This window comes from Panthera uncia, chromosome B4, assembly GCF_023721935.1.
Source record: "Panthera uncia isolate 11264 chromosome B4, Puncia_PCG_1.0, whole genome shotgun sequence".
Classification (NCBI taxonomy): Eukaryota; Metazoa; Chordata; class Mammalia; order Carnivora; family Felidae; genus Panthera; species Panthera uncia.
The window spans coordinates 1,735,913-1,759,065 of record NC_064809.1 but is presented as its reverse complement, the minus strand read 5'-3'; positions in this window follow the sequence as shown (position 1 = coordinate 1,759,065).

The window sequence follows — 23,153 nt, the reverse complement described above, 5'->3', positions numbered from 1 at the left end:
TGAAAAATTATATGCCAACAAACTGGACAACCTGGAAGAAACGGACAAATTCCTAAACACCCACACGCTTCCAAAACTCAATCAGGAGGAAATAGAAAGCTTGAACAGACCCATAACCAGTGAAGAAATTGAATCAGTCATCAAAAATCTCCCAACAAATAAGAGTCCAGGACCAGATGGCTTCCCAGGGGAGTTCTACCAGACGTTTAAAGCAGAGATAATACCTATCCTTCTCAAGCTATTCCAAGAAATAGAAAGGGAAGGAAAACTTCCAGACTCATTCTATGAAGCCAGTATTACTTTGATTCCTAAACCAGACAGAGACCCAGTAAAAAAAAAGAGAACTACAGGCCAATATCCCTGATGAATATGGATGCAAAAATTCTCAATAAGATACTAGCAAATCGAATTCAACAGCATATTAAAAGAATTATTCACCATGATCAAGTGGAATTCATTCCTGGGATGCAGGGCTGGTTCAACATTCGCAAATCAATCAATGTGATACATCACATTAATAAAAGAAAAGATAAGAACCATATGATCCTGTCAATCGATGCAGAAAAGGCCTTTGACAAAATTCAGCAACGTTTCTTAATAAAAACCCTCAAGAAAGTCGGGATAGAAGGAACACACTTAAAGATCACAAAAGCCATTTATGAAAAGCCCACAGCTAACATCATCCTCAATGGGGAAAAACTGAGAGCTTTTTCCCTGAGATCAGGAACATGACGGATGTCCACTCTCACCGCTATTGTTTAACATAGTGTTGGAAGTTCTAGCATCAGCAATCAGACAACAAAGGGAAATCAAAGGCATCAAAATTGGCAAAGATGAAGTTAAGCTTTCACTTTTTGCAGATGACATGATATTATACATGGAAAATCTGATAGACTCCACCAGAAGTCTGCTAGAACTGATACATGAATTTAGCAAAGTTGCAGGATACAAAATTAATGTACAGAAATCAGTTGCATTCTTATACACTAATAATGAAGCAACAGAAAGACACATAAAGAAACTGATCCCATTCACAATTGCACCAAGAAGCATAAAATACCTAGGAATAAATCTAACCAAAGATGTAAAAGATCTGTATGCTGAAAACTATAGAAAGCTTATGAAGGAAATTGAAGAAGATATAAAGAAATGGAAAAACATTCCGTGCTCATGGATTGGAAGATAAATATTGTCAAAATGTCAATACTACCCAAAGCTATCTACACATTCAATGCAATCCCAATCAAAATTGCACCAGCATTCTTCTCGAAACTAGAACAAGCAATCCTAAAATTCATACGAAACCGCAAAAGGCCCCGAATAGCCAAAGTAATTTTGAAGAAGAAGACCAAAGCACGAGGCATCACAATCCCAGACTTTAGCTTCTACTACAATGCTGTAATCATCAAGACAGCATGGTATTGGCACAAAAACAGACACATAGACCAATGGAATAGAATAGAAACCCCAGAACTAGACCCACAAACGTATGGCCAACTCATCTTTGACAAAGCAGGAAAGAACATCCAATGGAAAAAAGACAGTCTCTTTAACAAATGGTGCTGGGAGAACTGGACAGCAACATGCAGAAGATTGAAACTAGACCACTTTCTCACACCATTCACAAAAATAAACTCAAAATGGATAAAGGACCTGAATGTGAGACAGGAAACCATCAAAACCCTAGAGGAGAAAACAGGAAAAGACCTCTCTGACCTCAGCCGTAGAAATTTCTTACTTGACACATCCCCAAAGGCAAGGGAATTAAAAGCAAAAATGAACTACTGGGACCTTATGAAGATAAAAAGCTTCTGCACAGCAAAGGAAACAACCAACAAAACTAAAAGGCAACCAACAGAATGGGAAAAGATATTTGCAAATGACCTATCGGACAAAGGGCTAGTATCCAAAATCTATAAAGAGCTCACCAAATCCACACCCGAAAAACAAATAATCCAGTGAAGAAATAGGCAGAAGACATGAATAGACACTTCTCTAAAGAACACATCCAGATGGCCAACAGGCACATGAAAAGATGCTCAACGTCGTTCCTCATCAGGGAAATACAAATCAAAACCACACTCAGATATCACCTCATGCCAGTCAGAGTGGCCAAAATGAACAAATCAAGAGACTATAGATGCTGGAGAGGATGTGGAGAAACGGGAACCCTCTTGCACTGTTGGTGGGAATGCAAATTGGTGCAGCCACTCTGGAAAACAGTGTGGAGGTCCCTCAAAAAATTAAAAATAGACCTACCCTATGACCCAGCAATAGCACTGCTAGGAATTTACCCAAGGGATACAGGAGTACTGATGCATAGGGCCACTTGTACCCCAATGTTTACAGCAGCACTCTCAACAATAGCCAAATTATGGAAAGAGCCTAAACGTCCATCAACTGATGAATGGATAAAGAAATTGTGGTTTATTTACACAATGGAGTACTACGTGGCAATGAGAAAAAATGAAATATGGCCTTTTGTAGCAACGTGGATGGAACTGGAGAGTGTGATATTAAGTGAAATAAGCCATACAGAGAAAGACAGATACCATATGGTTTCACTCTTATGTGGATCCTGAGAAACTTAACAGAAACCCATGGGGGAGGGGAAGGAAAAAAAAAAAGAGGTTAGAGTGGAAGAGAGCCAAAGCATAAGAGACTCTTAAAAACTGAGAACAAACCGAGGGTTGATGGGGGGTGAGAGGGTGGGGAGGGTGGGTGATGGGTATTGAGGAGGGCACCTTTTGGGATGAGCACTGGGTGTTGCATGGAAACCAATTTGACAATAAACTTCATATATTGGAAAAAATAAAATAAAATCATTGTGGAAAAAAAAAGTGCTCCAATGTATTATGACAATTGAAGTACACTAACATGGACAATATTTATCTCCGTGTTTTGTCACACTCATTATTTGGAATTTCTTCTTCAAATATTTCCCTTTTTTCCTAAGTTATGTATCGTCATAATACTTGGTCACTAACTCTACCAAACATTATTTCTACCCCATCCAATTGGCCTACAAAACCCTAATACTACCTTCTGTCTTACGATGGCTGATTACATTTCCAGGGAGCTGGGGAGAGTTCTCAGCTGACATACAAAACTTGCAACAGACAGAATAGAAAAGAAGTTCTATTCTTCAGCATGCCCCTTTTCCATTAAAAAGGAAAAAAAAAAAAAGCCAGTATCTGGAGAATCTAAGAAACAAACACAACAGGAAAGCAAGGAGATAAAGGTTTCGCAATTACATAAAGTAAGTTCTTACTTACTTTAAGATAAAACTTATGTTTTATCTTACTTATTTGGGACATAACCTTGATATTTTCTGCACACCATCCACTCTATGTTTGGTTTAACCATGTAATTATAAAATGAGTTCACTCTGGTCATGCTTTCTAATGTGGTACATTTGAAATCACATCTCTCCAATGCTCCGTTTTTCCTTTGCTTTCCCTGGAGCAAGGCTTATGGTTAGCTAGGGCACAACAACATATCGTGGAGTAGCACTTCTTACTGGAAATAACCTCACTAATAGTTGCAGACTTGAAAAATTAATCACTGAGGTAAATGAAAACATAGCCAATATGGCAGATCAGATGAGGCCAGGAGCCACCCGGCTGAACAATCCGTATCTTAGCCCACATTTAGTGGACTCAGCCCTCAGTCAGCAGAGGGTAGACGTGTGTGTGTGTGTGCCCACGTACATGTATGCGTGTGTGTATGATTTCCTTTTTTACCTGATTCCTTCACACCATATACACTATTACGACTTTTTGAGTTATTCTATGTCAGTACCTGTTCTTTGTCCTTTTTTGGTGACTGCAGAGTATTCCATTGTAAGAACAGACATGTGTTTTTGCCCCTCTTGGAAGATATTTCGTTGTTTCCACACCGCAATGATATCTTTATTTGTGAGCACATTCTGCCCCAGGTGCTTTCACTGGCCCTCCATCCAGAATCCCTCCTCACCTCTCACACCTGCAATCTCTTCCCTGGACCTCACATCTGGGATTTCTTCGCAAATCTCACACCTTGTTGCTTTTTCTTGATCTGACCTCAAAGGCCACATTTTCAGACAGGTCTGCACAGAGCGTCATGCGTCTCAATTTCCAATTCTCTCTTGAATGGTTTTTCTGTAGCAAATTTCATCATCAGAGATGATCATATTCACGGGTGTTCAGCCTGCTTCCCCAACTGGAATGCCATCATCATGGCTCCTTTACTCACTGCGCAACAATTATTATCTGAGTTCAGGAGAAGGCCAGGTGGTAGAATTCAGAGGCAAAAGACTGTGCTCTGGAAACGAGGTCCACAGGGTGAAGGCACTGAGCACACCCCAGCCACAGCTTTCTGCCAGGCTCCCAGAGCAGCTCCACACGCATGTTATAATTCAGCAGGCACTATTCCCAGCCTCAGTTCCAAGAGGGACCAAAGGGGGAGGAACCCTTGTCCCAGCAGCCCCTTGCCATGCACCTGCTGCCATGCACCACCCCAGCCCCAGCAGCTGCGTTTTCCAAGAACAAAGGAATGATGCTCCCAGTTCACATGCTTTTTCCGTTTCCATGAAGAGCGAGAGGTCACTTCTTCATCTCCTTTCGTCTGCTCGAGTCCTGAGCTGGTTTCACAACTAGAACATCAGAGACGTAGCTCCAGCTCTAACTTGCCTGAAAGTTCCTGCCTCCTGCCACTAGGAAAGCCTGATCTTGGGATGACCCTCTTGGAAGCCAGAGGCTGCGGCAGGAGAAGCCAGGCCATCTCGAGGGACTGAGCTTCAGCTGACAGCTCGGTTCATTTGTCCGATCTAAGCTGTCTTGGAAATGCGATCACTCTGACGTCAGAGTCCTCTCGCCCCGGCTACCATCTCACCGCAACCGTGACAGCGCCAGAAAGAGCCACCAACGGACTCCAGCCAACCCAAGGAACGGTGCGCGATACCAAGAAACAGCTGCTTTAAGCCATCAAGTTTGGGGAAGGCTTGTCGCACGGCAGCAGATAACTGAAAAACTATTTTGTACTTGGAAATGGGGGGACAACGAAAACAAGAGTAGGGCACGTGACTCTGAGACCAGTAGGCGGGCAAGGGTGGGAAGGTGTCTACGGAGAAGTCTGTGAAGGCCTGGGGGATAGCCTGTATTAGACGCAGAGCTGTGGCCAGCAGTAATACTCGAGGGTAAGATACCAGATGAACTTCTGAATCTGAGTAAGGGTATTTCCAGGCAAAATACAGAACATACCAACCGGATTCTTCTAGTGTCCCAAGATAAAATACAAGAAGTGGAATGGTTTCCTAAGGAGCAACAAACAGAACATCCCCCATTTATTGGAAGTTTGAGGTGAGGGGTGGTCTACAGTTGTCTTCTGCGGGATGAGGAGGATGTGTCTGCTGCAGGGCACAGAGGACCCGCAGGTCTTACAGAGGCAGGAAGGACGTGTGCTCATGCACCACTGGGGCCCAAATCGAACAACGTCTGGAGTTCAAATCTGCAACTGGCCATCTCAAACTCTCTCCAACATAAATGGCCTCCCAAACGCCCACAGAAGTATTGGCAATGGCATGTGCCCCTGCACTGTCTGGGGTAAACACAGATCAGAGACAACACTGATGCCCATCACTCGGATGCCGGTTGGACACATGATGGCACATGCATGAATCTCGTGCCGTGCAATGTACCATCACAAGAACTGACAGCCACAGAGTATCGCTCAATAAAGTAACACAAAGCAAAGGTGCACGGTGTGGGGCAGTGCGTCTAGTGTCTAATCAAACACTTAAAAAAAAGACACACCCATTTGGAGGCATGTAGCAGGCACCCAGTTTTACACAGAAAACATGGCAAGAGTCGCTGCCTCTGAGAGAGAGCCTGAGAGACTGGAGGCAAGTGTGGCTAATGGCCTACAAGCAATGACAAAGCAGGGATATTATTCGCAGGTAAACACGTGACCTCAAGTGTTTCTTAACCGTGAGGTGCTCAGGGCTCAACCCCCAGACCCACAGGGTGGGAGTGTCTGTTCTGCAGGTTTGCCGTGGTGAAAACAGTAGAGAAACACCGAGGCAGAGCGGATGGCCCTTGGGTAGATCAGAAAGTCTCTGCAGGACCCACAAGGACTTCAGCATCTAGCAAGAGGAATACACACTCCAATGTCATCGAGGTTACTTCCTCCTTTAGTTCCACTGCCCCCAAAACCCTCTGTGCTCTGGCATCCACCCTTCCTCCCCCAATGCCTGATCTTTCACTGTGTTCATAGTTCTGCCCTTTCCAGAGTATCATGAAGTTGAAATCATACAGTGATTTTCAGATTGGCGTGTTTTACTTAGTAATATGCACTCAAGATTCCCTCATGTCTCTTCATGGCTGGTGGCTCACTTCTTTTTAGACCCAAATAATGTTCCATTGTCGGGTTACGTCTTTCTTCAATCTTTGCTCTTATATAGGGAGACACATATAGAGTTTTATACAAGTTTACAAGTATAACATACACAGATGAAGAATGAATGAATCATTGCCTTAGGTAACCTTTTGGAGTACATACTCTCTAGAGCAGGTTGGAAAAAGCATCCTATAACCTGAGTTCAGACTCCCACCAGATAGCCTTCTTGCCATGTCTTCCCCAGACCACTGTAAACTCTTGGAGGAAAATTACGATGCCTGTAGGGTCCCCTGCCAGGGGTCATGTTCTTAATCTGCCTCTAAACAACTAGGTAACCTTATTACACAGAGCTGACGTCCCAGCAAGCGTTAGAACTCTGACTCCATTATTCTCTTTCAGCCTTTGTGCCCTTTCCATCGTCAAGATGCTGCTAACAGTGAAGAGTGCACATCAAGAGACTGGTTTATGTGGCTTTCCATAGGCATCGTCTGTCCCTAATAAACAGCCACCACTCCACACAGAAGGGCGCACACTGATTTCAATTGAATTTCAGGAAACTGGCAGAGATATAAAAGTGAGGGAGCCATCAATCAGCTGGCAATAAATGAGACACGGTTTAAGTGTGACGAGGAAAGTGTATTGTTTCCACAATAGCTGGGTCTCTGGGTCGGCCTGCCAGTCTCTGTGCGGATGGGATGCCGAGTGGGAGAACCACACAGGGTCTGGGTCGAGGGCGCGCACTGAGGAAGTCACTATCTCACGACTGAATTACGGCTTTAGAACTACAAGTCTTTCTAAAAATGAGGATCACACCGGTCAGAGCGGCCAAAATGAACAAATCGGGAGACTACAGATGCTGGAGAAGATGTGGAGAAACGGGAACCCTCTTGCACTGTTGGTGGGAATGCAAACTGGTGCAGCCACTCTGGAAAACAGTGTGGAGGTCCCTCAAAAAATTAAAAATAGACCTACCCTATGACCCAGCAATAGCACTGCTAGGAATTTACCCAAGGGATACGGGAGTGCTGATGCACAGGGCCACTTGTACCCCAATGTTTATAGCAGCACTCTCAACAATAGCCAAATTATGGAAAGAACCTAAATGTCCATCAACTGATGAATGGATAAAGAAATTGTGGTTTATATACACAATGGAATACTACGTGGCAATGAGAAAGAATGTTATATGGCCATTTGCAGCAATGTGGATGGAACTGGAGGGTATTATGCTAAGTGAAATAAGTCATACAGAGAAGGACAGATACCATATGTTTTCACTCTTATGTGGGATCTTGAGAAACTTAACAGAAGACGGGGGGAGGGGAAGGGGGAGAAAAAGTTACAGAGAGGGAAGGAGCCAAACCATAAGAGACTCTTAAATACAGAAAACAAACTGAGAGTTGATGGGGGGCGGGGGAGAGGGGAAAATGGGTGATGGGCATTGAGGAGGACACCAGTTGGGATGAGCACTGGGTGTTGTATGGAAACCAATTTGACATAAATTTCATATAAATAAAATAAAATAAAATAAAATAAAATAAAATAAAATAAAATAAAATAAAAATAAAATGCGGCTTCACCTATGAGGCTAATGTGTGGGGAGCCGCGGACACGCAGGATGAGCAAGTCTTTGCAAACGCTGTCCTGTGGTTGAAAACCACTGGGTCAGCCCTGCTGTGAATCTGTGTTGCACAGATGAGCACAGGGAGGGGGGCTTAAAAAGGTACTTTTCCTGCTTAAGGAAGACACTTAAGTAATTTGCTACAGTATGAGGGTGGGCTAAATTCTGAAAATCACAGTGTATTTCTCAACACCAAGATAAAATCAATCTATCAACCTATGATACAAATTTTATACTTTACATATATGTATGCATATGCTTTTCTCCTGGTATTGAGAAATAACCTGATTTTCACATTTCAGTAACTATATAAAACATAATAAATAAATAAGTATATATATGTATATGTACACACACGCTCTTTATATTAAAAATAAACCTCACAGCTACTGAATGATGCTAGTGACCGTAATCAAACAGGGCATCTAACCCAGTCGTAATGGACACAGACTGGAAGTTACTTTTTCTTCGCACTCTGCTCACCTCCAGGCTCAGCTGCAAGGAGTCCGTCCAGCCAAGCTGAGACCCCGAGTGTATCTCCATTCAGCCGTGTAATCAACTATGAACGTTAGGGTAGAAGATTCTCTTCTGAAACGACCACTGTCACTATGACTTTCAGGCTCCAAAAAAAAGCTGGTTTCCTGCCTGTTCACAGAGCACCTTCGACTAGGGAGAGAGAGAACTAGAGATTCAGAAGTCTGAGATCTGGGTCTCGAGATTGTGCCTTTTCCTTGTACAACAGGGCAAGTCGTGGGCCAGTCACCGTCCGGACCTCACGGGCCTTGCTCCTGAAACAGGGGAGCTGGGACAGATGGTCCTAGCATCTTGGTGGCTCAAAACTGTACGTCTCTGGGAACGCTTCTACAGTTTAGATGATTCCCTTTGGTCTTTATTTGCTTTTTCCAGAGGATTTTATTTTAAATAGTGATCACTGCTTTCAGGTGGAAGAGGTAAATCTAAGGAAACTCACCTTATTCATGGTCCTCAGGGAGGAAACTGCACCTCTAAGGAATTAATCTGCGCTGTGGGCCAGGTTCTCTGGAGCAGAGCTCAAGCGTGTGGGATTCAGGAAAAGCTTAGAAAGCAGTGGGAAAGGATGAAAAAGGGACAGAATTCAGACACGGGCTCAACCTGAGACAGCGTGCCCAGGGGGCTGGCTGCCCTCTCATCTTCAGGACACTCTGGAAATAAACCATCCCTGTCTCAGCTGGACCCAGCCTGTGGCAGAGGTTGCCCCCGGGGACACAGACATGCGGGAGCTCCCTGCACTCTGCAGACAAGGCAGTCCCAGGGAGCAGGTGAAGTCTACCAGAAGGCAGTGCACACACGGCTGGGCGGGGCACAGAAGGACCAGAGCAGGGCCTACAGGACGCGGGCAGAGCGCCCCCAGAACCTGCTGCATGCTCTGGGCCCAAAGTCATTTGCTCAAAGTAATTCAACATTAGGAGTAAGAGGAGAGAAAACTGGTCCCAGGACCTGATTCACCGGGGTCCACTCAGCACGTCTTTTCCACGGGGCTCGGGCAGCCTGAGTTTCTACTAAGAAAAGATCAAGAAGGTTGTGCGCAAACTTTTTAGTAGGATACGTCATTTGAGGGGCCCCAGCCAACGTGCAGAGAAATCCAGATGCATTGGTCATGCTGTGTTCTGTTTTACTATCTTTCATTTCTCCCTTTTTTCACCATAATTAACGTCAAATGCAGCCATCCAATTCTACATCATTGCTTTAAAATAATTAGAAGCCTAAAAGGATGCATGTTAGAAGATTTCAAACCACAGGCGGAAGTCTTACCCGAGATTGTAGGAGCCGTTTAATCCCATCAAATTATGGAAGGTGTTGCGGGACGGGAATTAACCTGAAGAAAACCCACAGTGCACGCTGCTCAGAGAAACTACAGTTTTCATGTAAAAAAACAGATATGTCGCCAACTTCTTTTGGTTGCAGAAATTAAGACACTTCCACACAAGGAGAGTGACACCTGTTAGGTTTTATCTCACTCACTCAGCCCCGAGACCAGGCCCGGTATTGACTCGGTGGGACCTGGGACACAGTGAGAACCGCTCAGCTGTTACCTCCCATACAGATGTGACCCGCCGCTCCCGTGGTAATAATGAGGTGGGGTGACACCCAGCCAGCTCTGGGTGGTTTTCTTCCAAGTCTGACTGAAGAAATGACTGCATGCCAAGTGGGACGGCCTCTCACGGAGCCAGCTAATGCCAGGAGATGTGTTAAATTATTATTATCTGTTGCCATCACCGGCTCTCAGGAAGTAGAAAGGACTTTGGGGATTACTCATGGCACTGTTTTAATAACTCTCCTGTAGCTCGGCTGATGTATGGTCATTAAAATTTTTATAGGCAACCATTACAGTGGAAGTAGGTTTTTTGAATAGATATGGGACTTATAAAATGCCATCTTTTCTCAAAAGATACTTTGAAAATCTTTTCAAGATAATAATTTGACCCACAGGACATAGAAAAACTGCCAAAGCCCCATCTCTAAAGCCAACAAAACGGATTACAAAACCAAGAAGGAGCAGGTGCAGGGGGTTCGTGTGAAAAGTTGGGACAGAATCCCTTTCTCTGTGTCTCCCTTACCCTTGAGGATAAGCCAATGTGAGGAAAGAGAAGTACCAAAAGAAATCAATTTAAGCAGGAAAATGAGGGACACCAAGCCCAGCAAATATGCAAACAAACACTGAAAATTAGCCTGAGAAGTGCTTACCTTCTCACTAACAGGTGAGATTCCAGAATTCAGGCTGGGAATTTAATGAGCTGAGCTTAGATACAACAGAATCAGGTCTGGGGCAAAGAGATTAACTTTGTGAGTCTTTGTGGCTTTAAAAAAGCTATTTGGCCTTGGATGACTCATCCATGTTTTGGGGCGCAGGTAGAGACGTGGTGAGACCTCCAGCCTTGGACCCCAATGGTCTGTGTGCTCCACCCCAGGACTCCTCCAAGCTTATAAACTGGACAAGTGACAACTGCTCGGCGTTTCCTTTTCCTCAGTTACAAAATGCAAGTGTTAACAATACCTGCTTCACAGGGTTGTTTTAAGCACTGAATGAATTAAAATATTTACTATTAGAAAACATACAGTAAAAAGTCAATGCTTTTCAACAGCGCCCTTTTCGGACTGCTAGTAATTGTTACAGACGTAATTATGTGTCAATGAAAGTAAACCCTGGCTAGGTGGCCTCAGACACGTTATAGTACTGAGTGGTCCACACCTGTTACTTAGAGAATTTTCTGGAAATGCCGTGAGAGAAATGGTTACACTGTTCTTCATGGTGGACTACCCACTAAACGCCAACTTCACTCTCTTTGAAACACACTGCTACTTTATGTCAACATGAAGTCTCAACATCTATTCTGAGATTCATAAAGCATCCTTTGTGTCCTTTGGGATGAAAACCGAAACACGCTCCTGAGTTTTCGGCAACATGTCTATATAGTCCTATCAGCCCATCCACGTGTTGCCTCGCTTCTGACTAGGTCATAGCACAAAGTTCAGTCTAGAATGACCTGCTGGAAAATTTGCAACAACCTGAATATTCTCATGGATGGAACAGTTGAGTCCTTCACTGTCTACAGTATACAACTTTTTTCATTTTTCCCAAGCAAATCTGACACTATTTTGGCATGCGCTTATCTTTAGTAAACAATTTATGGGAACTTGGGGTCCCCATTTCTTATAGTTAATGCCCAGAAGCAAAATAAGATGTTTCCCGTAACTCCATTCCTCACAGAATCACTACTGAAATGGTATCTTCAACGCAGCTGCGCGTCATCAGAATTGAATCCTCTCATCTCCCCCCAAGAATACCCATCTCTTCTGAAATTGTGGACAGGGGGTTCATCTCTTACGGTGTTGCCATAAATAATATATTTAATTATGAACTCATAAAAATGAATATTGCAAAATGCAGCTAAGTGACTGACTAAACATTTAAAGCAGGTGGAGTCCACGCACGGTATTAAGCGGAGAGCATATTTTAATGGATTCCGGGCACCGTTCCATCTCAGGGGGATTGTGTGCATTGGGTGACAGCCCGTCCTACATGCCCCAAACACGAAGCTGAAAACAATCATCTCGAGATGGGGCACAATGAGCTTTTAGATAAAACAGGCTTATGGAGTTAAAGACTGGCTGCTGACTGATCTCCTTAGGATACATTTAATCCAAAAGTCAGAGTAACAGACTAGGGCCAGGAAAGTACTTGGGATAATAAGAAAGTTTTAAAAATGAACACACAAGGTCATGTAGGGTAACAGCCAGAGTCAAGGACGGTCTAGTCTACAAGTCACTGTCGACTCCTAGTTCAGAAGACCACACTGACACAGCTGTGTGGACCGCTGAATTACTACAATAAAATACAACTTTATCTAAGAACGAAACAAACTCTTTAAAACTACAACTTGTTTAGACAAGTTATAAAGTGTATTCCCTCTTACTTCCCTCCGTAGTACAAAAGTTTCCATAAAAGACTCATAAAATGTTTTTTCAAATATATATTTCCTGGGACACCTGGGTGGGTCAGTCAGTTAAGAGTCCAACTCTTGGTTTCGGCTCAGGTCATGATCTCTTGGTTCGTGAGATCAAGCCCCATGTCAGGTTCAGCACTGACCGCATGGAGCCTGCTTGGGATTCTCTCTCCCTCTCTCTCTCTGCCCCTCCCCTGCTCGTGCTATCTCTCTCTTTCAAAATGAATAAACATTAAATGTGGTTTTCCCGTATGATCTGATTTTCTTTCCAAACACACTTTCCATAACGATTTTATTCACTCTCCCATCCTTCGTTGTTTCCCTCCTCTCTCCCATCTTTGAATGCTTTCCCAGTTTGTTGAACTATCTGCAGATTTTTGCACTCCTTAACTCCTGAACGTCCAGAGGGACCATGGTCTCTGACATGAGCCGCACAGGCACCTTTATATAACTGATAGTTACAGAGCACTCCATCAAAAAGCAGAAAGTACATTCCTCTTAGGGCCACATGGAACATTCACCAAGACTGACTGCTTTCTGGATCATGAAATGCACCTCAACAGATTTAAAGTAGGAGACAGGACACCAACTGTGCTCTCAGACCACAGTGGTGTTAAACCAGAAATCAGTGACAGACAACTGGCAAATCTCCGCATATTTGAAAATTAGATTCACACTTCCCAATATCATGTGGGTCACAAGAGAAAATGTAAAAAGTCTATTGAACTAAATGCAAATGAAAACACAACTTTTCTATCAAACTCTTTGGGAAGCAAAGTGGTACTTATGAGGAAATGTCTACCATTATTAAACGTACATATTAGACAAGAAGAAAGATCTAAAATCAATAATCTAAGCTTGGACCTTAGGAAAATTGAGAAAGGACAATTTAAGCCTTAAGCAAACAGGAGAGAGAAAAAAAAATAAAAATAAAGCAGAAATCAATAAAATTAAAACCAATAAATCAATAGAAAAATTCAATCAAACTAAAACTTGGTTCTCTGAAAGGATCAATAAGATTGATAAATCTCTGGTCAGGACAACTAAGTTAAAAAAGAGAAGACACAAATTACAAATCTCAGAAAAGAAAGAGAGACCATCACTACGACTTCCATAGACAATAAAAAAGGTAATAAATGGATATTATGAACAACTCTGTGCCCACAGTTGTGGTAATGCAGGTGAGATGGGCCAATGAGAAATAGATCAATTCTGTACTTAAACACCACAATGAAAACTCATATAACAAGTGCTAGATAATCTCAACAGGCCTGTATATATTCCAGAATTTGAATCAATAATTAATCATCTCCCAAAACAGAACTCTAACATAAACGCTTGAGGACAAATGATGCCAATACTTCAAAATAGGTTCCAGAAAAGAGAAGCTGAAGAAACATTTCCCAACTCACTTTATGAACCCAGCATTACTCAAATACCAACACCAGAGAAAGGTGTTACAAGAAAGGAAAGGTACACACCACTTGCTTTTATGAACATATGGGGAAAATTCCTCAACATACTATTAGCAAATGGTTTCCAATAATGTCTGTAAAGATTTATACACCGCAACTAAATGGGATTTTTCTCCAGGTATGCAGGGCATATTATACATGTTAAAATAATTTAACGGGGGTGCCAGGGTGCTCAGTCAGTTAAACAACATCTGACTTCGACTGAGGTCACAATCTCACGGTTTGTGAGTTCAAGCCCTGCGTTGGGCTCTGTGGTGACAGCTCAGAGCCTGGAGCCTGCTTTAGATTCTGTGCCTCCCTCCCTCTCCCTCCCTCTCTCTCTGCCCCTCTCCCACTTGTACTCTGTCTCTTTGTCTCTCAAAAATAAGTAAAAATTTAAAAATTGTTTAAAAATATGGGCTAAATGGGTAAGAGGCATTAAGGAATCTGCCCCTGAAATCATTGTTCCACTATATGTTAACTAATTTGGATGTAAATTTTAAAAAATAAAAAATAATATTAAAACCAAAAAAAATTTTTTAAATAAATAAAAATAATTCAATGGAATCTATCACTCAACAAGCTAATTAAGCCAAATCATATGAGCATATCAACTGATGCAGAAAAGGCATTTGACAAAATTCAAGACTCACCCGTGGGGGGAAAAAAAAAACACTCAGCAAACTAGCAAGAGAGGGGAACTCTCCCAACCTGATTAAGAACATCAACAAACAAAACCAAAAAACCAACCAAACAAACAATAAACAAACAAAATAAACTAGAGCCGGCATCACACTTAATGCTGAGAAACTGAGCATTTTCCTCCTAGGACTGTGAAGAAGACAAAGTATGCCTTCTCAGGACTCTTACTGAACACCATGCCGCAAGGGCAGTAAGAAAAGGAAGTAACAGGTATTCAGATTGTGAAGGAAGAAATAAAATTGTCTTTGTTCGGAGATGGCATGATTGTTTACATAGAAAATCCCAAAGAATTGACAAAAAACAATTTTTTAAACCAACACATAAATAATTATAGCAAGTTGCAGGACTAAAGGTTAATATACGTGCCAATTGTTTTCCTGTATACCATCAATAAATAATTGTCGTTTGAATTTAAAACACAATGCCATTTGCAATAGCACAGAACTTAAATACACAGGCATTCATCTATCAAATTATGTACGATATCTGTATTTAGAAAACTATAAAAGTCTGATTAAAGAAATCAAAGAAATCTAAATTAAGGGAAAATATCCCATTTTCATGAATAGAAAGACTCAATATCGCAAGAGGCCAGGTCTACACAGCTTGATATATAGATTCAATGCAATCCCAATCAAAATCCCAGCAAATTACTTTGTGGGGTTAGCAAGTGGACCCTAAAGGCTAAAGAGAGAGGCAAAGGATCCAGAGCAGCCAGCACAATATTCACTAATACTGGCTCTCCGACTTCAAGACTTACTAGAAAGCTACGGTAATCAAGGCAGAGTTGTACTGGCACAAGAGAGTGGAGAGCCCAGAATCAGACTCACATGAATACAGTCGGCTGACCTTTAAGAAAGGAGCAAAGGCGATTCAATAGAGAACGGAGTCTTTTCAACAAATGGGGCTGGAACAATTGAATATTCACATGCACGAGAAAAAGAATACATAGAACTTACACGTTTCAACGACAACAACAACAAAATTCAAAATGCGACATAGACCTAAATGTAGAACATAAAATAATAAAACTTTGAGAAGAAAACATAAGAGAATATCCACATGACCTAGGAATGAGACCTAGATACTTCACAAAAACCATGACCCATGAAAGAAAAAATGGACAAATTGGGCCTTACTGAAATTAAAAACCTCTGCTCTGTGAAACACTCTCAAGACAATGAAATGACAAGTCACTGACTGGAAAAAGAATTTACAGAACACACATCTTTAATTTTTTTTTAATGTTTATTTATTTTTGAGAGAGACAGAGACAGAATGCAAGTGGGTTAGGGGCAGAGAGAGAGAGAGAGAGAGAGAGAGACACTGAAGCAGAAGCAGGCTCCAGGCTCTGAGCTGTCAGCACAGAGCCCAACGCAGGGCTCAAACTCGTGAACTGTGAGATCATGACCCGAGCTGAAGTCGGACGCTCAACCGACTGAGCCATCCAGGAGCCCCTAGAACACACATCTTATAAAAGATTGGTATCTGATTGGTATCTAAATTGTACAAAGGACTCTCCAAAGTTACCAACAGGAAGACAAACAATGAAACTAAAAAATGTGCAAAAAAAAATCTGAACACCTCACCACAGATAGACAGATGGCAAGTAAGCACATGAAAATACACTTAGAACCATTTGTTACCAAGTAATTGCAAACTAAAACAAAAATGAGTCACCATTACACAACCACGATGGATGAAACTGAAAGAACTGTCAATACCAAATGGTAGGCAAGGATATGGACAACAGGAAATCTCTTTCGGTGCTGGCAGAATGGCAACACGGCCCGCTCCTTTTGGAAGACATTCTCTCAGTGTCTGACAAAGGTAATAAACAGTTTGGTAATATGATCTAGCAATTAACGTTCTTAGGATTTACCTGCCTGATTTGAAAACTCCTATTCACCCAAAAACCTGCATGTGAAAGTTTATCGCCACTTTATTTGTAATCATCCAAACCTGGAAACAATCGAGATGTCCATCAGTTGAATGGACAAATGAATGATAAATCTGTACAATGGAGTATTACTCAGCAATAAAAAACACTGAAAAATTATATCAGAAAAAAGGCACTGAGGAATCTTAAAATCCATGTTGACAAGTGAAAGAAACCATTTGAAAAGGCCACATACTGCATTATCTCAATTATAGAGCATTTTGGAAAACACAAATATATAGAAATCATACAAAGATCAGTGGTTGTCAGACATCAGGGATAGGAGCGGGATGAACAGGTGGAGGACAGATAATTTTTAGGGCAGTGAAAACACTCTGTGTGACACTATATCGTATATACGTGCCATCATACATTGGTACATACCCAGAGAATGTACAAGATCAAGAGTGAGCCCCAATGTCAGCTGAAGACTTACAATGATGCTGACAAGTCAACGTAGGTTCATTACTTGTAACAAATGGACCATCTGGTGGGGGATGTTGATAATGGATGAGGCTGTACATGGATGGGGGAAAGGGGTATATGGGAATCTCTGACCTTCCCCTCAATTTTGCCATGAACCCAATTCCTTTAAAGAATAAAGTCTATTATAAATATTCTATAGGGCAGTTTTTAAACATAAAATTGGATGATCCACATACAATTCTCAGCACAATCGCTAGCATATACTATGCACTCAGTTGATGGTATTATCCATCAAAGCAAACAACAAACTGTGGGGGCACCAGGGGAGCTCAGTTGCTTGAGCGTCTGACTCCTGGTTTCAGCTCACAGTTTGTGAGTTCCAGCCGCACACCGGGCTCTGCACTGACAGCACGTAGCCTGCTTGGGATTTTCTCTCCCTCTCTCTCTGCTCCTCCCCACTCGTGTTGTCGCTCTCTCTCAAAAATAAATAAACATTAAAAAAAAAAAAAAAGAAAGAAAACAACTGATGACTTCTTTTCTTTCTTTTTTTTTTTTGGAGAGGGCACACTTTAGGATTATTTCAGATATTACTGTTTCAAACATATTTTTGTAATGTAAAAAAGCATATATAAGTTAAAACGTGTAAAGACCAGATGTAGCCTAGTTAAGAAATTCTAGCCAAAGGGTTGGCCAAGAGCAAAGAAAACTTGGAATCAATTATGGGGTAAATACCAATTTGAAGAGACACAAACCGTAACAGACCCACATATTTTCCTACATAACCCTCTGTGTTATGTATGTGTTTTACATAGTTAGCAATTCTTTCCTTTATTGCACCCTTTCCGCTTCTATTTTATATAAAGACCACTGGTGACCATTATGGTTGTAATTAATCACCCCTAAATATATGGATGGGATTATAGGAGACTGAGAACAGTAATTAACACTATCCAGAGTTGGACAGGGTTACTGACCGATATTTGTGTCTGTCTTTATTAGGGAGACCATGAGGTCTTTGTTTTATGTGAGACATACTTGCATTAAGGGAGGCAACAGCAAGATTTTCCGTTATGTTACAGCAATGTATTAAATACGGAGAAACAGATATTGAGTAAACGAGGGTATAAAATATGCTCACTTGCCTAATGATTCTCACTCCATTCCTGCCTGGCATGGCTCTAGAAGTGTTTGAGGAAGGGGGTGGGTTGGAGCCTGCATGATGCCCTCCCACACCCCCTTACAGTGGGCTCCTGTTTACGTTCTGCCAGCAGGAAGCACTAGTAGAGACCCAACTGCAGAGTGGGGAAAACAAACATTTTCTTTTCTCATGGCTGGGCCATAGGGCGCCAGCTCCTGGTGGTTTTCCAGGGAATGCAGACCGACATCAGCAGCAGACGGGGCTCTGGGACTCTGGTCTGGCCACAGCAATGACATTATAAAGGACTTCAATCCCCTCAGGTCTCGCGGTGCTGGTGGGATTGCTCCCTCCTGACTCCTGCACAGAAGTGGCTCACCAATCCCCCAGCAGCTCATAGTTCTGGGGACCACAGGCTCTGAGAAATGCCATTTCTCTACTTCTCTGGCCGTGGCAACAGTGGCATCTTCCGATACTTTACAGGTCTCTGAGTGGCACATCATCCTCAGCATCGTATCTCTTCTATGTGCAATACCTGAAGTGGTGGTTCTGTTTCACGGAAAAATCACTGACCGATGCTCCATGGATAGCCTACATTTGAGCTGCTGACCCCAGTCCAAGTTTGCCCACAGGTGCGAAATTGTGCGACAGACATAACCAGCAGAATGTCTTCCTGGTGAATGTTACTTCGGTAGCTTGCCTGCTAAACTTTATAAAATATTTTTCCTTTTAATATCATTTTGGGTAATATTCTTATAGAAAAAAATGTGTGCATACATTAAACTCAAAACTTTACCGACATGATGAAATACATGAAATGTTCTGACTTACATTACAAATAAAATTGGCTGAACATCACAACCACGTGTAGACATTTTGAAAAGGAACTGAATGTCCACACACAAATAAACTTATTGAATTTCTCTGATGCTGAGAGACCAAATTCATGCCCAACAAACAACCGTTTGCTAACAAAATGTTTTTTTTATTTTTTTAATATTTATTTATTTTTGAGAGAGAGAGAGAGAGAGAGCGCAAGAGAGCGAGAGAGCGCACCAGAGTAGGGGCAGAGAGAGAGGGAAACACAGAATATGAAGCAGGCTCTAGGCTCTGAGCTGTCAGCATACAGCCTGACATGGGGCTCGATCCCATTGCCTGAGCCATAACCAAGAGTGGGACCCTCAACTGACTGAGTCACCCAGGCACTGCTAATTTCAACATTTTAAAATCTACCGTACATACAAGTTTAAAAAAAATTTTTTTTAATGTTTATTCATTTTTGAGAGACAGAGAGAGACAGAGTGCAAGGGGCAGAGAGAGGGGCAGAGAGAGGGAGACACAGAATCCCAAGCAGGCTCCAGGCGCTGAGCTGTCAGCACAGAGCCTGACGTGGGGCTTGAACCCACGAACTGCAAGATCATAACCTAAGCCAAAGTCGGAGGCTTAACCAACCGAGCCACCCAGGCGCCCCGTGCTATCAAAATATTTTTAATTGACTGGGAAAGATGTCTTCGGTATTTTGCTTCCTAATGTAATTTCTATTTAAATATAGATGACTTACTGAATTTTAGTGATATATTTGGACAACGAATAGGGGTTTAGATTCACACAAAATGTCTGGATTTCAGAAATAAATGTAGGCTCTGTCGTGACAGGAAAGAGGTTTTGAAGACAACGTAACCTTATTAACTCTGACCCAGACTCGTAAGTGACAACACATTTCCTCGCGGGCGCCTTTTGTTGGCAGGGCGACGGCTCCCACGTCATCCTTCCGCTGAGGACACGAATTATTTCGAGTGTCCCGGCCCAGAGTAAAGGTCTCAGACTCCCCACGTCCTCTTCCAAGTCCGAGTTGAGTGCCAGGCTCGAATTCGATCGCCGTTCGCACGAGGGATCTTCCAGGGTCCGTGTTCTGAACATTCACCCAAAAGGCAGCGCCAGCTCCTGACTCCGCTCGCCCCCCCTCCCCGCCCCCGACGCAAGCTGACACTTGTCTTGTTGAGACTCACACAGAGGTGAGTGACGGCAGTGGGTCTTCTCAGGGTACGGACTCTGCCCTGGTGCTGGGGACGGATATCTCTCCTCATTTAGTTATAAGCCGCTGGAGTCACTTTTTGATCCTCTTTCCCATTTTCTCCTCTGCTATAATTCTCCCTTCAACACGCGGTGCCAAACAATACATATTCTGCAGCGAGACTGAAATTCAAAGCTGTGGGGCGACATTCCCGACACCTCTGACAAGCGCCGGGCATGCCAAGCCCAGGCAGCATTTTCCTCGACAAGGTGCCCGATGCCGCCTCACTCCTCCTCGTCTGCGCTGCTCCAACACTCCCAGCCACGTTCTTCTTCGGTTTCTGTAGTGAATTCCAGCAACTCAGTCCGTCCCCACACCCCAGTCCGTATGGCTGCCAGCCTAAAATTTATTTGTAGTAACTCATCAGAGTACAAAGTTCATTGTCCAAAATTATCATCGTCAGTGAGGTTTCTTTCAAGAGAATACTCGATAAGATCAGTAAGTATAAAGATGTGTTTGATATCCAACGTTTTGCTTATGGCTTTGAACACCTGAAAATAACTTCAGGTCAAGCTTTGCCCTTGAACAGCTAACATATTTTTTTTTTTTTTTTTTAGTATCTCAGTGCATCATTTAGATTCAGTTCTTTGTAGAACAAAAATAAAAATGCATCTGAAATCTGTAATATTTTGGGGCGCCTGGGTGGCTCAGACGGTTAAGCATACGACTTCGGCTCAGGTCATGATCTCACGGTCGGTGGGTTCAAGCCCCACGTCGGGCTCTGTGCTGACAGCTCCGGGCTTGGAGCCTGCTTCGGATTCTGTGTCTCCCTCTCTCTCTGCCCCTCCCCTGCTTGTGCTCTGTCTCTCAAAAACAAATAAACACTAAGAAAACTGTTTGAAATCCGTAATATTCCAAAGACGGCCAGCTGGATGATTGAAATAACACGACTACAAGTCTCGTTTTTAAAATAAAATTCCTTTTATCGGGAAGCTTTTTGGAATCTAACTTGAAGACTGTGCTCTCAATTTTTCTTTCTTCTTGTTCTTTGATTCCTACTGCTCAAGAAACACAGGATCGGAGGCCACTTTACTGGATTCTGCAAATAGCATTCCGTGTTAAATAACACCGATGCTGCGGGAGCGGCTGCCAAATTAGCAGTGAATACGAAATGCAAATCAACTTTACAATGTTCCCCAGCCTCTGCCGAAAGGCACAGAGGCAGAGACATGAGACAGGTACTAACTACCAACAAAAGTATGTTAGCAAGGGGCAGCCTGAGCCCGGGGCTCCCGCAGAAGGAGCAGGCAGGACTCGGCCCGGCTGCCTCTCTGGGCGGAGCTGGAAATCGCGACAGGTGCACCCAGGGCTGACGTCTGTCCCCCGAGGGCACAGTTCTCTCACAGGCACAGGAGGCTGTCTTCGTGGGGTTTTCTGGCGTTACCTGTTTACTGTAAAAACCCTACTCCTGGGGACGCGTGCCTGACACACGGGGCGCACAGCCTGCCGTTACGTGGGGTGATTTTAGGACAATTAACTGGCAGAGTAATAGGGTGGTGCTTCAAGTACGAGCATTTGAAATCGTCCGTCAACAAGCACAATTTCTTAAGCACCAACTCACACCTTCCGGCGTCACCTACGTCCCCCGCCTGCCACTCGGCCGAGCCCGTGGGGACGACAGGAACGCAGTCCCTCCCCACGGACCCCCCATGCCCGCAGTGCCCGGGCACCACACGCCCCTGCGTGTGACGCAGCGGACACGGCCCCTTCTCGCGGTGCAGTCGCGTGGTCTCACCTAGCGGAGGTCACGGGCCCAGCAGGACCTCACTCTGTCCGCATCACCATCTCCCCCTTTCTAGGAACATCCGCCCCCACGTGAAACAAGATACCATTTCCCCATCCACCCCCTCGGACCCCATTTCTTGGCTCTGCTTCCTGAGAGGCAGCTCAGGGACGTCCACACTAGCTGTTCCCGACCCCTCCCTTCTCCCCCTTGTGCCTGGGCCAACCAGCTTCCAAAAGCATCACGTCAGTGAACGCCAGCTCTCCAGGTCGCGGACGATGCCCCGCATCCCCACGGCCGGTGGTAAATCTGCATCCAGAATCTTCTGTTGCTGTAGCAGTACTTGACAGAGATACTCGTTAGTCTTCCTTAAGGCATTTTCTTCACTCGGGGTCCCAGGGCCACCAAAGCCACCCGCACCCAGGGTCCGAGAGCGAGCCTGCTTCGGGCCCCCTGCCCTCCCTACCCTCCTCCAGCTCCCACTGCCTTGTGGCCGTGCTGACGTCGGGTCCAGAGCCGGGCTGCCAGGTGGCGGGGTAGCCGGTTCCCACCACAGGCCGCAGGCAACACAGCCGTGAAGCCCTTATTCACCTGCTGGACCGTAAGAATAAGAGGTCAGGCCGCGGGAGGCTTGCCCTGCAACCTGGTCCACCTTCCCACCGAGTGGCTCCGAGGGAGGGTCACACGGGTCAGCACTGAAGGAGCAAAAAGGCTCCTGCAACTTCCTGGGCCTGGAGGCCAAGGGAGGGAGAGGGCAGGGCGACGGTGGGAGAGTACGGGGCCCGAACCGGTGAGGGGCGTCGCCACCGAGCTGATGTTCCCACTGGGCCACCAGCTGCGACCGACTCCCACCCACACGTGAGCGTCCGGGCACTGCCTCAGTCTACCCTCGGTGAATGTTTCTTAGCGCCGTCTGAATGTGGGGAGTAAGGACGGACTACCCGCATTGCCGGGGTTCTGAGAGATCGAAACAGAACTGCCAAGTCCAATTCCTCAGGACGATTAAACACCAGGTCAAAGGCAACTCGTCAAAACAGCAGTAGTAACAAAAACATCATGTAAAAGTTATTCGTAAAAATGTAGTGAAGTAGGGGCACCTGGGTGGCTCAGTCGATAAGCGTCCGACTTCGGCTCAGGTCAGGCTCTGGCGGTTCGTGGGTTCGAGCCCCGCGTCGGGCTCCGTGCTGACAGCTCGGAGCCTGGAGCTGCTACGGATTCTG